General features: G+C 35.5%; 1 protein-coding gene across 4 annotated transcripts in view; it reads left to right on the top strand.

The window, feature by feature from the left end:
- The window catches only part of Ctnna3 (catenin alpha 3), a 1,278,003-nt gene that overhangs the window by 919,982 nt on the left and 342,560 nt on the right, over positions 1–15,461 (top strand). The gene's annotated exons all lie outside the window — the stretch shown is intronic.

Below are 15,461 nucleotides of genomic sequence, written 5' to 3'. Positions count from 1 at the left end.
GGCTCCTGACCATCACAAGCCTGTCACTCCACTGGCCTCTTTGCTCTCCTAGGGTGGATAGGTCTAGAAAGGAATATGTCAGTAGTTCCTCCCCTAGGGCACCACACCCTCCATTATTCACATGTTGTGCAAGGGAAACTGAGAAGCATGCTTTTGTAGTGTGTTTAAATGTACATCCCAACTGAGCTATGTTTTCATTTGAATCCAACTAAGCTTTTTATGACCTCTCCTTCAATTGACTGAAAACACCATTAAGTCTGCACACATTTGCTGAAGTTATTAAGACTTTGGTGTCTATTTTCCTATCCAGAAACTCCCAGACTAGAGCCTTTATGTACTATTTCCAAAAAGTGTAATAATATTTGAGTTCATGAATTCGTTAATACACACTTAGTGGAAGAAAGAAAACCACTCCAAGAAAATGGTTGCTATAAAATCCTAGTAAAAACATAACATCCCTATTAATTATACTGTAAGAAGTGCCCAGGCTTTGGTTTCCAACCAAAACTGTGGAAGCATGATGTCATGACAAATGAAATATTTGGTTTAAAGCCCCAGTAACATACTCCACACTTGACAAAACCTTGGTTACCAGTGGTGTGATTTGGACAAAGACACACATTCGGTTCACACTGGTACATTTCTGCTTTGGGGTCTCATAAGTATTATCTCCAAACGTGATTTTAGCTGGAAAATTCCCTCTACCCTTCTATGCACACACACACACACACACACACACACACACACACACACACACACACACACTTGCAGACACACACAGAGAGGAGAGAGAAAGTAATATTTTTGTACATGATAATTTGTCTTTCACTTCTCATTCCTAGTTGTCTTTCTAACATGGAACTATCACTATTTGTTATAAAGCTGTGAGGAGAAACTGAAGTGAAAATTCACAGTAACCGTTCATAACTAGCATTGCTAGTTGTCCAACCTTTGTAACGGGATACAGTGACAAAGGAATGTGGTTTACATTTTGTTTCAGAATATCAACACATGAGACTACAGTAGTCAATAACATATATTTGTGAGATCCTCCTGCCTCTGCCTCCCACGTGCTGGGATTAAAGGCATGCTCTATGACCACCTGGCTGTTAATGAATTTTAGAACCTCTTAAACTCATCAATTTCTTTGTGACAGTTTACACTTTGAAGGTGCTTTTTATGTCTAAATGCTCAAGTATATTAAAAACTATTACTACCAAATTTTTAGTGAATATTGGCCTTGCACAGGTATGCAAGCATTTACACACCCACTTGCATATATACACATATCCATATATTAATAGATGAATACAAACTTTAGGATTTTGGTGAATTTTTTTTCTAATTTTTGTAATCTCCCTTCGTGAACTGTGCATTATTTAAAAGAAATTACATTTTCATAAATTTGTTAGAAGTCAGTTTTATTCACGATTTAATATCAGACTAAACAGTTTTAACGTACTAAAATGCTACTTGAATACACTTGAAAAATATTTGAGGTATTTTGCTACCACAGGAATTACTTATCTTACAGTGATTGTAAAATCCCTGAGCAGAAGCCGAGTTCCTACCTTAGATTGGTTTCAATATGGTGCCTATCTGCTAAATGAATGCGTGAGTGCTCATCTAAATGAATGTGTGGTGGTTTGAATAAGAATGATGCCCATAGGCTCATCTTTTGGAATGGTTGGTCATAGCCTAGCTGGAAGAAGTGTGTCACTGGGCCTGGGCTTTCGGGTTTCCAAAGCCAAAGCCAGTCCCAGTGTCTCTCCTTTCCTTCTCGCTGTAGATCCAGATAGAGAACCCTACTTCTGCATGTTTGCCTGCGGCCACGAGAATTCTCTGTCAAAATGAGAATTCTCTAAACCTCTAAAACTGCAAACAAGTCCCAGTTAAATGCTTTTTGAAAACAAGAGTTGCCATGGTCATGGTGTCTCCTAGCACTGGAATTTTGAACAAGACCCAGTGCAATACTGAAGGAATGAGAGGAAACTGTGGAAGGAGACACACTGACACACAAAGCCGCGTTTAGTCAGAGCAGGTAGGCACGTGAAAATCAGCAAATACGCAACTTCACTTCTTTTTCCAATTTCAAGAAATTACAGACTTCACGTTTGAAGTAAGTAAATCATAGTTAGGAGTTGCTTTATTCCCATGTTGAGAATTGAGATATGAATTTGTCCAGAACTATGAGACACAGGACTAGATGACTTTCTGAAATTGAATTTCTGGGGTCTATTTACTCAAACAAGGAGTAAATAGCTTTAGGAATTAAAACCGCCTCTAAACAGAGATCTTGCTTCCTTGTGGAATTGTTTTCAAACCCAGTTCCAGGGTTAGCCTGCCATTTCCAAAACATTAAATTTCAGTTCATTCATTTAATTTGCATAACTTTTGCTAAATTCCTTCTGGAATACGTGTGTGTGTGTGTGTGTGTGTGTGTGTGTGTGTGTGTGTATGTGTATGCTTTATTGGTTTTAAATATTCTAACCATGTGCTATAATCTTTTTCTTGATGATATCTTGATTAGAATGTGCAGAATACATGCTGTATCCGTCTAAGTATTTCTAGAGCACATTAAATGTGATTCCAAATAGATGTCAACTGAATAGCTTGGAAATAACAATAAGCAAGCTTGGGTGTGGTGATGATATGAGGGTCTACTTCTGTTCAAGGCTATTTATCCTCAGCCACATAGTAAGCTTGAGGGGAATCTGGGATACATCAAGTCCTGTGTCAAAAAACTTAATGCAGAATTAAATTATAGTTAAATAATATTATAGTAAGCAGGTCTTTCCTGATGTCAAATATATTTATTTGTACAAACTTATCATATGGTATGAGCCTGACATATTTATTTCATTTTATTCCATCTCAAGGAATTTATATTTCACAAATTTGATGTTTTTATGCTTAGTTTGATGATTGTGATTAAGAAATTCTGGCAGAGATATTAACCAAAGTAAAAACAAGTGAACTAATTAACCATTTTAACTTACTGATATACTTAAGATTATAATTATGTCAAATTTCTCAAATTTTATGGATCCATTTAAAGCATTTCTAGGTAATATTCTAATGTGATTTTGTTCCATTTGTGGAAGGTGGTGGCCTTTTTCTCAATTGTTATAGATCGTTCAGAATAAACCGTTAACAAGACACACTTGAAAACAAGCTGGACAAATACATCCTAGCATTAGAATAAGCTTCAGTATATAAGAATTTGAGGCTCTAACATAGCAAATTTTACAAACACTGGAAGAGGCTAAAGAGACAATTACAGTCCAGTTCCTAGAGATGACAGATCGCAGAGGAGGTTCATGTGAGATATCTAGGGAAGAGGTAGGTTTCACCATTGAAAAACTATGGAAAAATTTTAACGTCATTACATGCAGATCCCCAAATATGACAAAACCCATTACACAAGGTTTAATGACATTGATCAATAGGGAAATTTGTAAAGTATTAGAGAACAAAAATTACTTAATGCTGCATGATTTCAGTCATGTGGAAGACAACCTGATCTCATGGATGTAGCCAAGCAAGAAGTCTAGGAAAGTAGGGTAGATTGAAGAGGTGGGTAACTGAGTATAGAAATACAATTCGAAAAGATGAGTAAGTTGTCCAGTTCAGTAATACCGAGAGATGAATTATGTTTAAGCAGCTGTAACTTCAAAAGTCTCTTTGTTTTATTTTGGAGCTAATAATCTAGTAGATTATATATTGTTGTAATTTTGATTAATAACTATTTATACAGTTTTACCTAATATTTTCAAGAATTAGTTTTCAATTTTTCTTATAGGAGAAAATGAAAGGATAGTAAGGATAATTTTGAATAATCTAGATTATGTAATATAATTGAATTTAAAGTCATTGTTGCTTAGAAGTTTTGAAGTGACTTTTGATAATCTGTTTGTTTGAAAGGATAGCCCTATTTGTACTCAACTTCCTAGAGATTCAAAACATACTGTCTGTTGAGATGCAAGAACTGTTGTGAGAAGTCAACATACTTAAAAATATGATTTTATCTTTTAAATTATGTTTTTGTTATTTCTCTCTCTGTGTGTGTGTGTGTGTGTGTGTTTGTGTGAAATAATAAAACTGCTTTCAGAAATCAGTCTCTGAGATAGAATCCTGATCATCAGACTTGGGAAAAAGCATTTTCATTCATTAAATCATCTTACTGGCCACATATTTAAAATTATTAACACAATCCATCCAGCCACAAAGTTTGATATAGACTCCCATATATAAAATCCACTAGAGGGTTTTACTAAGTCCTTGTACTCCACTACTCCAATACAACAAATTGCACTGGAGGTGGGTTTATAAATCTGAATGCTGCTCCCAAATCATTGTGAATGTGAAGACAATGGAGGGACAGGCTTGGTAAGTCACCCAGTGCTGGGAACTACACCAGAGTTGTGGATTCCACACCTGGGCAAGACTGATAGCTTGTGTCTCTGACCCAGGTGATTCTCCATGGCAGGGGTCCTATTTTGAGAAATGCTTGCTGCATTTGATGTCAAATGTCTTTGGAGGTCTCACACGAAGCCTTGGACCTATGCTCAAGTCATGAACTTTGGCAGCAATTAGAAGAATTCCCTTTTCCCTCTTCAAGACATTTTGCTGTTCTGTATCCTAGAATAAGCATGCCTGGACTACAGTCACAGCAGAAGCAGTGAAAAACAAATCATGTGAAAACATAAAAGTCCTAGTGTTGCTTTGATATTTTCTCTGATAGTTGTAAGAACTATGTTTGTTTGAAAAAGTAAAATATAGATTTACATATAAAACATTGATTTTTAAATTGTGGCTTGTGCATGTTATTATGGTGAAATCAGAGTAACCCTGGCAATGGCAAATTCAAATTATCTTAATTAGCTAAAATGAGTTTAGAATTCCCACAACTTCAGATTAATTGATTAAAAAAAATATCAAGGCACTCTACTGCATGTGAATTTTCCCAAAGGAACAGTTTTGTATACTTGAGTCCATTAGTTTAGAAATGCATAATTTCAATATAATTAGCATGTACTTGTTATTTTTCTTGATCTTTTTATGCTTGTTTTTATTTTTCCAAAAATTCAGAGTTCAGTGTTGTAAAAGGAAATGTGATCAAACACCAAGTGCGGAATTGTAGTAATTAGAGTTGGAAATTAGTTTAAATAGTCCACATATGCTTGGACAATGTTGCAATATGCTGCTCCACAACAGAAAGTGTCTCTGGAAATGGTCGTCAAATGTACTTATCTTTGGGAACTCTCATAACCAAGAATGAATAATTCTGTCATTCAAATTCACTGTCATTATCCCAGCCAAACTTTGAGAATAGCATCTAACAGTAGATGATCAAAATTTCAAGATATATGGTAAATGTTGACTTGTGCAAACTATGGGGATCTAATTTTATCAAAATTGTATATTCGTTCTTGACATGATTGATATTATAAGTTTAAATTTTGCAACGGAAAATTCTATCTAAATTATTTAATATCCAGACATCTGTCCTTTATTTTGTCCTGCCCTGCGTATCCCACCACTTGCTGTTCAGGTCCCATGTCATGTCAGGCACTTTCATTTCTTTAATACCCGCTGAGTCACTTCTGTGTTACATATATGTTCGTGGGTATGAGGCCATCAAGAAGAACATGCCTAGTATTCCTGGCGATGTTGCTCCGTCCTCCAGCAGCCATTAATTGCCAATAGCCAGTAGGAAAGGGACATATGAGCCCCTCCCATGGTCCTCCTGGGATCGTGACTTGTGTGATCTTGTGCATGTCCTGAACACACACACACACACACACACACACACACACACACATATATATATATATATATATATATATATATATATTCCTCTGTTCAGTTGTGGCCTGTGCTCTTCTGTATCAAGCTCTGTTTTCCAAAGATGTTTACAATCTTCCTCTTTCCCCTGCATGCAAGTCAGCCTTACAGGGAGAGACTGTGACAAAGATAGCCTGTTTAGAGCTGAGCACTCCACAGCCTCTTATTCTTTGTACGCTGACTGGTTTGGAGTCTCTTATAATCTCCATCTCCTATAACAAGAACTTGTGCTGTAATGGTTGAGAGCTATATTAATCAATGGATGTAAAGATGAGAACTGGGTTGGCAGTTTGTTTCAATGTCCTTTTAACAGAAGAGATTCTCACCTAGGCCCAGTGATTTAGCTAGTCATGGAATTTTGGCTCACTTAACAGTGCCAGGCATAGATTCTAACACCTGTGTCATGATTACAACAGTGGGCACGTCTTGTCAGAGGCCACAAGCTTACAGTGTTCATAAGTGGGTAAGAGAACTTATGATTTCTCTCCTTTGTGTCATATATAGTACCACGAAAGATAGTGAGTGGGATGAATTTCATGATGTAGAGGAAATTAAAAGGTTATGGATATTGCTAACTACTCACCAATGTTTACTATTCATATGGCAGTCCTGCCAGGGTGTTTCTCTTCACTGTTTCCATTCAGATGAGGCTGTGATCATACTAATAATTACAGTGTAATTAGAAGGCTTGGGGACCCACTTACTGTCGCCTTTTAAGATCACAGGTTTTGACATTTTTGCTCATATTCTCACTCCTCCCACTTTTCGACTGGACTTCGGGAGCTCAGTCCAGTGCTCCGATGGGAGTCTCTGCCTCTGTTTCCATCAATTGCTGGATGAAGGTTCTATGGTGATATTTAAGATATTTCAGTCTGACTACAGGGCAAGGCCAGTTCAGGCACCCTTTCCTTTATCTATTGCTAGGGTCTTAGCTGGAGTCCTCCTTGTGGATTCCTGGGAATTTCTCTAGAGCCGTTTCTTGTTAGACCCATAATGGCTCCCTCAATCAAGATATCTCTTTCCTTGCTCTCATCTCTGTTCTTCCTCCATTTTAACTATCCCATTCCCTCAAGTTCTCCTCCCCTTCCCCTTCTCCCCTCATTTCCCCTTCCACCCTCTCTTCTCCCCCCATATTATAAAGGGAGTGGTGTAGCTCTCAAATTAATCTATTTTGGCTCTATTTTTCAGTGTGACTCGTAGGGGCGCTATCAGTTCTTTTTGGTATGCTTGTAAGATAAGGAGATATCAGTGTTACTCATCCATGGAGCCAACGAGGCTCCAGCAGATACAGGCATCTTCAAGTCAACAAGAGAGGCTGCAGAAGTATCACTTGCCATTACATTGACCTTTAACTTCCAGCTTACAAAATTTTGATAAAAAAGTGATGACTCTTTAAACATATAGTGATTTATTATGGTATTCTTGTCAGAATAGTGTAGTGTGATACATAGGATGGGGTGGAGAGTGTAATTGCCATTTTCTTTGTGCCACCGACCAACTCCCAAATAAAGACATGGGCAGACTTATTATTAATTACAAATGCTCAAACTTAGCTAAGGCTTGTCCCACTTGCTCTTTAATTTGTTGTTGTTTTACTGCTCTTTTACTCTTTGGTCTTTTGGGGGACCTACCACCCAGCTCCCAAAACATGTTACAGAGGCTTATTATTACTTATAAATGCTTGGCCTTAATTTGGCTTGTTTCTAGCTAGTTTTTCATAACTTAAATTAACCCATCTTTCTTTTACCTCTGGACTTCTTCCTTCTCTTACACCTATATATCTTACTTTTAGTTTTACTCCTATTGAGTTTCTTTGAGGCCCATCTTCCTTTTTTATGAAGTAAGTTGATGCTGGCAGGAGCAGAGTGTCTCATTCTCATGAAAAGTCCTAAATTAACAAAATATATTAAATGCCATATTCTATAGGTTTTTGAAATATTTGAAGGCCATTTATCTATCTAAAAGATATCTCTGTGTGATCAAGAAAACATGCCTAACATATCCAAAAATTTCACCATTATCAATGACTAACTACTAACATGTTTCTTGATAATCCTAAATAGTTTATAAAATAGCTTTCAAGAACTAGAATTTTATCTTATATTTTTAAGTGAACTGTGTAGCATAATACCTTCAACAAGAGTAGAAACATATATACAATATGTTATATCAAAAATAACCTTAAATTTGTATTACTATTAAAAATCCTTTAAACAAGAGTATAAACATATATACAGGGTGTTGTAACAAAAAATATCTTAAATTTTTATCAATATACAAAAGTTTTTTAAACAAGAACAAAAACATATATAAAGTGTAACAAAATTGACTTTGAATTTGAATTTTTATGCCAGAATCATGGCAATGCAAAATGTCTGAGATTAATAGTTGTCTTTTTATATTCCTATATTCTTCTAAATTATAATGAACATCCATAGCCTACCAAATAACCAAAGACCATTCATAGCCTCCCAAACTCTAGGGAATGTGAATGCCATTTTCCCCAAACCGCTTCTCGCTGTCTGTGGGTGCAGCAACTTTAAGGTCCCTGATTAATCTTGAGATAATGACCAAGTCCTGGGAAGACCAGCAGTAACCATTGTTGATAGATATCACCTGTCAAGATTCAGGAGGGCTCCCTTGGTTAAACAAGATCTATATCAATCTGGAACAAATTCACACCCTCTTTTTTCCTATGGAAGCAAAAGCAAAATTGCTCCTCCAAAGCATTTTTAATTTCCATTTGTCTATTTTTTTTTACTATTCTGTAATAGACTATAAGAATGCCAGGGAATTAAAAAACTCTCATGTCTAAAATTATACGTGGCTAAATTGTACATATCAAATATTATGTGTTCAATCCAAAAACAGAGTAAAATATTTAGAGGGGGAAATAGGTCCTTAGTATCCCATTCAGAGGCACACCTTAAATGACCCAACTTCCATCCAATAGAAGTATCCACCTGAAGACTCCGCAATCAACCAGTAGCACCACAGATTAGAGATCAAGCCTTTAATATTTGGAATTTCAGAAGATATTTATGATCCAAACCATACCATAGTATGTTGGTTCAATAAATTAAAAGTTAAATAAAATTCAAAATTTTCCATACAATTAAAGAAAGTATTGGAAGCCAGGTATGCCTTTAATCCCAGCACATGGGAGGCAAAGGCAAGCATATCTCTGTGAGTCTGAGGCCAGCCTGGTCTACTACAGCTATTTCCAGGACAGTCTCCAAAGCTACAGAGAAACCCTTTCTCAAAAAACCAAAAAACAAACAAACGAACGAACAAAAAAAAAGCAAAGAAAGAAAGTATTGGATTAGAAAATATTTGTTATATGTGCACACACACACATGATTTCTATCTACAATATTTACAGTACATAAAATTATTTTAAATTAAACTTTTTAGCAGGCAGATAAATCCATGGGCGTATACGTAACTTGAAGACTTAAAGTTCTTGTAAAGGAAGTTATAGCTAGAGTTTAGATCGCTGCAGCCACTTTAGAATGTTTCTTCCACAATCTATTCAATTCTAATAGACTGCAAATGGCTTGATATAAAAATACTGCACAGACACAGCCGAAACGTTTTACCAACATGTCAGGACTGGTAACATCCACACAATAGAAATACATATAATGTACATACATTACACACATACCCATACCAAAAGAACACATAAAGAATTTTATTCATTACACACTACAGACTTCTGAACAACAGAGGGCATGATTTATTCTAGATTGTACCTGTGTTGAGAAGACAGGAAGTTGTGACTGTCAGTGACGAACATAGGGATTTGATAGTGGTTTGGAGTGGTTCTGGACGCTTACATGGTTTCAACCTGCCACTTGCTGCATTGAAAGAGACCTTGTGTGCTTTACCAGAAACCAAGGTTTGAGAGAAAAAAGTAAGAGAAAGTGACAGATTTAACTCTTAGTAAATAGGAAGAAAATGGAAGCAGACTTTATCTTCCATGATATAGCATCCAAATGCAAAATGTTTTAATGGGCTTATAGGATATGTTCAGATTGCCACTGCCAAAATTATTCTTTGCCACAAAATAATTCTTGGGTATCTGTGGAATAGAGACTGAATAAAGTCATAATATATCAGAACTGTGGAGGATGGCCAAGTCATTGATATTAACATGTGACTGTGGGATAAAACTATAGGGTTGTGTGGAAGAAATCCATCCCTAAAAGGTCAGGCTCAAATTAACTTCATATGCTGTAAAAATTAGTATTGATCACAGCTAAACTCATGGTCATCCTTTAGGAGACATGGTGTCCTCAGGAAAGGAAGCTGTAGGATAGAATTGTAGCAGTGTTATTTCATGGCTTTGATGTTGTTTGCACAGACACATTCACAATAAACCTAAGATCAATGACTCTTTCTTTGTAAACTACATGTGGTTTTCTTAAAATCAAAACTAAACTAAGGAATTTAGTTTTCAACGAGAATAAAACTGCCTTTCTCTTAAGCAAAGATATTTTGCCAAATACGAGCTACCTTAATGGGCATCTAACTGGCATCTTAATCTTTTTTCAGCTTCTCATATGTTGAGTGGTGATTGAAAAGTCACATAGAGGGGCTGGAGAGATGTCTCAGAGGTTAAGATCACTGATTGTTCTTCCAGAGGTTCTGAGTTCAATTCTCAGCAACCACATGATGGCTCACAACCGTCTGTAATGAGGTCTGGTGCCCTCTTCTGTCCTGCAGGCATACATGCCAACAGAACACTGTATACAAAATAAATAAATAAATCTTTAAAAAGTCACAGATTATTTTAAATACAAAACAGTTTGCACTTGAACACATAATGCACCAACTTGTCGATGCTTATTACACTTTGACTTTTGTTAATGATCAAGAAAGTTCAACCTATAAGGATTTGTAATTTAAGCTGTGTGAAGGAGTGGGCATGTCCAGGATACACACACACACACACAAACACATAGAATTTTTTTTTTTTTGGTATTTATATTAGGAAGGAAAGACATTGAAGTTACTTTCTAGGATTCAATGAATATTCAAATGAAAGAACTAACCAACATTAAAAATTTCTTGTGAGCATGTTTGAAAACTGGATAGTTCTCAGAAAACACAGCAGGACAGACATTTATATGTGCTGCCACTGTGCAAGCATATGTTATTAATTAAAACATATATTATGCTAATGTATTCTTCCTGATCTGTAGCCGGCACAGCTGAACACCATTCAGCAGTGAAATAGAAAGCCTGCTGGACCCGATATGAAACTTATTGATGAAAAACAAAGCCAAAAAGACTTCACATTCATATAGTAAAGTAGTAAAAAATCATCTTGAAGTAGGTTTTTGTAATATTTTCACCATGATTTAGCAACAACACCAAAAAAAGAGCTCTGACATTTTACCCTGCTGAAGAGAAGCTTAATTCAAATAAGAAAGAAGTAGTAACTGCAGCACAGTACTGAGGGATGTCTAACTACCTCAACAGTTCATGTCTCATGACAAACAAGACACTAGATATTTAGTAAAGGGGGTAACAAAGCACAAAGTATTAGAAACACCTACAAATGCTGTTACTTTTGTAATTGCAAAAGACCAAGTTTTATTCAATAATAGTTTTCAAGTAAAAAAGAAAGAAGAGTTTTAATCACACAGTAATAAAAGTTCCTGGAGAGTGGAGTTAGAAATACCGAAAGATGAAATAATGCAGGCTCAAATCATTGAGGAAATCATTGAGGAAAAGGAAAACATTGAGGAAATCATTTGTTGGTATCCCGTTGGTTTTTGAGAAGTTGGACTGTAAATAAATGGAGTGAGTGAACGAGGAACTTTATGTTTAAAGCTCTTTCTCCACTATTCCCACTCTCTACTGTGGCATGCCCCACTCATGATTGGCAGATGACCTTGCCTCCTGCTTCTCTGCTTAAAAGCAACCCAGAGGAAGTGATATCTCCTGTCAAATCTTGTGATATATTCTGGATTCTTCCAATCCCAATAGGTGAGATGGTTTTCTCCTTAGTGTAAGCCAATATCTCCAACTTATTACAGCCTGTCCCTTCTTACTATCTCAGCAATCTTTATTCATTATATTTTATTTCCCATGTGTGTTTTACTATTTAAAGTAGCTCTTCCTCAAAATATTTTCAACATGCACACATCTCTTTCATTTAAATGAAAAGTTTCTTTAAATATGAGATGCCCCATCTCTTCCTTTATTAACGAAAAATCTAACTTCTCTGAAAAGCTAAAGATATCAACATTTCTGGTTTTTATCTATTTATCTATCTATCTATCTATCTATCTATCTATCTATCTATCTATCTATCTATCTATCTATAATCTATCAATATCTATCTGTGTCTCCGCAGTCCTTTCTGTTGCATCATTAGTTCGCTTTGAAGATACTTGTACTTGGATATTTCTAGGGCACTTCTAAAATAGCATATGTAAAATCAAACTCACGATCTTTGTTCACAAATCACATGCCTCTCATTTTCTGTTCTGTTCACTGTGCTTTTGAACTTATCAAAACTTTACCAAATCTACTTCCCAAAGATTTTTATGATCTATCTCTTCTCATTATCATCCTTGATAAGACATCATTTTACTTCCCATAAACCATAATGCCAGTCCTGACGAGTCTATCTACATCCACCATTGCTTAAAAGCTTTTGTCCGCAGTGCAAAATGTTTTCAGCAAAGGGAAACATCCAACTTTCCATTCACAGCCTCTGTCTAATACCTCTGCTAGTCTTTGAATTCTCTGCCTGATACTGTCTAACATTGTACTTAACGCTTTTAGGAGAAATAACACAAATCAAATTTAGCAGTATATATATAGATTCTCCTATTATAATTTTAATTTTCTTCTCCTTTGTTTCTTTTTTTATACACTTTCTCCTCTGAATTCTCTCTAAAGAAACCTGTTTGCTTACATTAGACCTCATGAATTCTCCTACCTTACAACTTCCTTCATCTTTTGCTTTGCTTTTAAACTATACTCTCACACACGACATTCAAGTCTCTGTGTATCCTTGAGATTTTAGTCTTTCTTAACTTTCCATGCTAAGTAGGGTTTTCCAGATCTATGACTTCAGTTTCCCTTAAGTTCTGTACACAGTAAATGCACATTTATTTTTTCTCCTCTGATATACAAGTGCTAAAAGGGCAGGGACTTTTTTGTTCTTTAATTCCCCAGTGGTAAACATGAAGTAGGGTCTTATCAAGTATTTGCATGTTTGGATACTGTATTTTATTTCTGAATTGAGTGTGTGCTTTCATTGACTCACTTTTCATCCATATCCACATTTGTATGTTTCCTTTTAACGAGAGGATGTTTATTTTAGCGTCAGTTACAATAAAATGACATGCATACAAATATAGAAATATTAAGCTATAATGAATTTATAGTTTCAGTGTAAAATATGTCTATAAAATTAGAAGGCAATGTTGGAAAATCTTATGTGTGTTTGTACCCACAATAAATAATACTTGGTGTTTTCAAATTGTATGGAAGTAAACTTAACAAATTCAAATTGTATCTATTTTTAGTATATAGTAAGAGGTTATGATATATTTATACATTGCCAAAAACTATGATCTTAAATTATTTAGCATTCTATGTGTTGTATAAATTCAAGGTAAATAAAATCAACAATACCAAAAAATTCACATAATCCTGTGATTTTTGCAACACTATTCACAGTTGACAAAATTTGGAGTCAATTGAGATATCCATTAACAGATGAGTGGGTAAAGAAATACGTGGCATATGAAAAGAAGGTTATGTTATTCATAGAAATAAAAAGTGAAATCTTCTCATTTACAACAGAATGGATTGTGCCAGAGGACAATATACTAATTGCAATAATCCAGGCATTCACTGGAAAACGCCCGATTCTCCTGTATATGGAAGGTAACTTGATTGGAAAGTAAGGTTTACTAGTCATTTCTAGAGGCTGAGAAGAGGAAGTAGATATGATAGAGACGTCAGGACAGCAGATACCCATAGGCTGGTCTCTGCATTACGTGACTGCTGTTTAAAAGTAGCTCATAGATTTACTGTAATAGTGGGAAGAAGAGGTGTGAAGGCTCCGAGCATTGGAGGTGGTAGGGCTGTGTAACTACTAATTGGTTCTCATTGCCTATGATATTCTGCACACAGTCTTTGAGATACATATCATACCGTGTCAACATTTCATTCACTCTGTATTATTTTGACAAGAAAAATTTAAAAATTCAGGTTAAAGAACTAAATCCTATAGGAGAGATAGTCATTTATGAAGAAAACATCACTTATATGATTTAGAGAGAAAATCAGCTCTCTTATCATGAATTTCTCAGAAGCAGTATTTGTTGTATCTCCATCCCATAACAGAGTAGAACTGGAGAACTGAGACAAAGGTTAAAATTCCCCAGTGATTTTATTCAAGACCTTTTGCCTATCCATCATACTTTTTCCTTTCCCATAATTCCCATTGACATCTTAAATGGAAATATTGATAAGGCCAGGTAATAAAAATATGAATGGTTTCCATTCACATGCTAAATATTAACATTTCATGTAGAACATGGCTGCTACTATGCCAGCTACTAAGTATCTGTCCTTTCTACTGACCTTGAAACACGTTTCATGTGCTGATTTGGGACACAATTTGGAGATGCCTGCCCTTTGGTGCAGAATACACGGTTGCTTTGTTTTTCTCTCTTATTTCACATTCGGACAGCAAGCTCACTAAAGCCCAAGCTGGCTGGACCCTTTCCTCCACCACAGCCTGGGCCTCGTCTTCTGAACTCCCTCCTCTCACTGTAGGAGTTTGTTATGTTTGTATCCGCTTTACTGGGTATAGTTGTGCATAGTTAGAGGGTATAATTGAATTGAATATCAGAACTTTTGTAACTGAGGAATCAACTTTTATATTAATACTGGCTATACAGTAAATGTTATAAAGTTTTGGAAACAATCTTTTCTCTTTGCTATCCTACCCTTGAAACATGCTATTTAAAGAGTTTTCCAATTGGGAAAAACTTTTCAACTGTATCATTTGTAAGCATCAGCAGCTGAGAAGGGGAAGCATATATTACAGCAGCTAGAATTATGAGAGGAAATAGCAATTGTGACCCAAAGAACTGTATTACCATCATTCCACTGCTCATAATGCGAGTGCATTGGGTGGTTCATTTTGAACTTAAAGTTTATAAATTCATATTTGGAAATTAGTTTTGGAAAATAAAGAGTATTATAGAGCATGGATTTTGCTTTTGAATAAAAATGCTATTTCAGTTTCTTCTGGTACTAATTCTAGACCCAGGGGCTCCTCTCCTGACTCTTTCAAGCTTCCTGAAACTTTGATAGAACTATGAATCATTAAATAATATTTTGGTGTCCCTAACAAATAGTATATATATATATATATATATATATATATATATATATATATATATATATATATATATGGATTGATATGAGAATGAAATGAAATGAAAAAAATGCAAGTTTCCAAAATAAAATGTCTGTTCTCTACACATTAACCAGTTGAGAGTTTCTGTTTTAATTTCCAACTAAGGCAAGAAAAAGCTTCTCTACTGAGAACAGATCAATGCATAATCTACAGG

Source organism: Microtus pennsylvanicus, chromosome 7 (genome assembly GCF_037038515.1).
Source record: "Microtus pennsylvanicus isolate mMicPen1 chromosome 7, mMicPen1.hap1, whole genome shotgun sequence".
Lineage (NCBI taxonomy): Eukaryota > Metazoa > Chordata > Mammalia > Rodentia > Cricetidae > Microtus > Microtus pennsylvanicus.
Note: the sequence above shows the minus strand (reverse complement) of the source record. Positions and strands in the feature narration are given on the sequence as shown.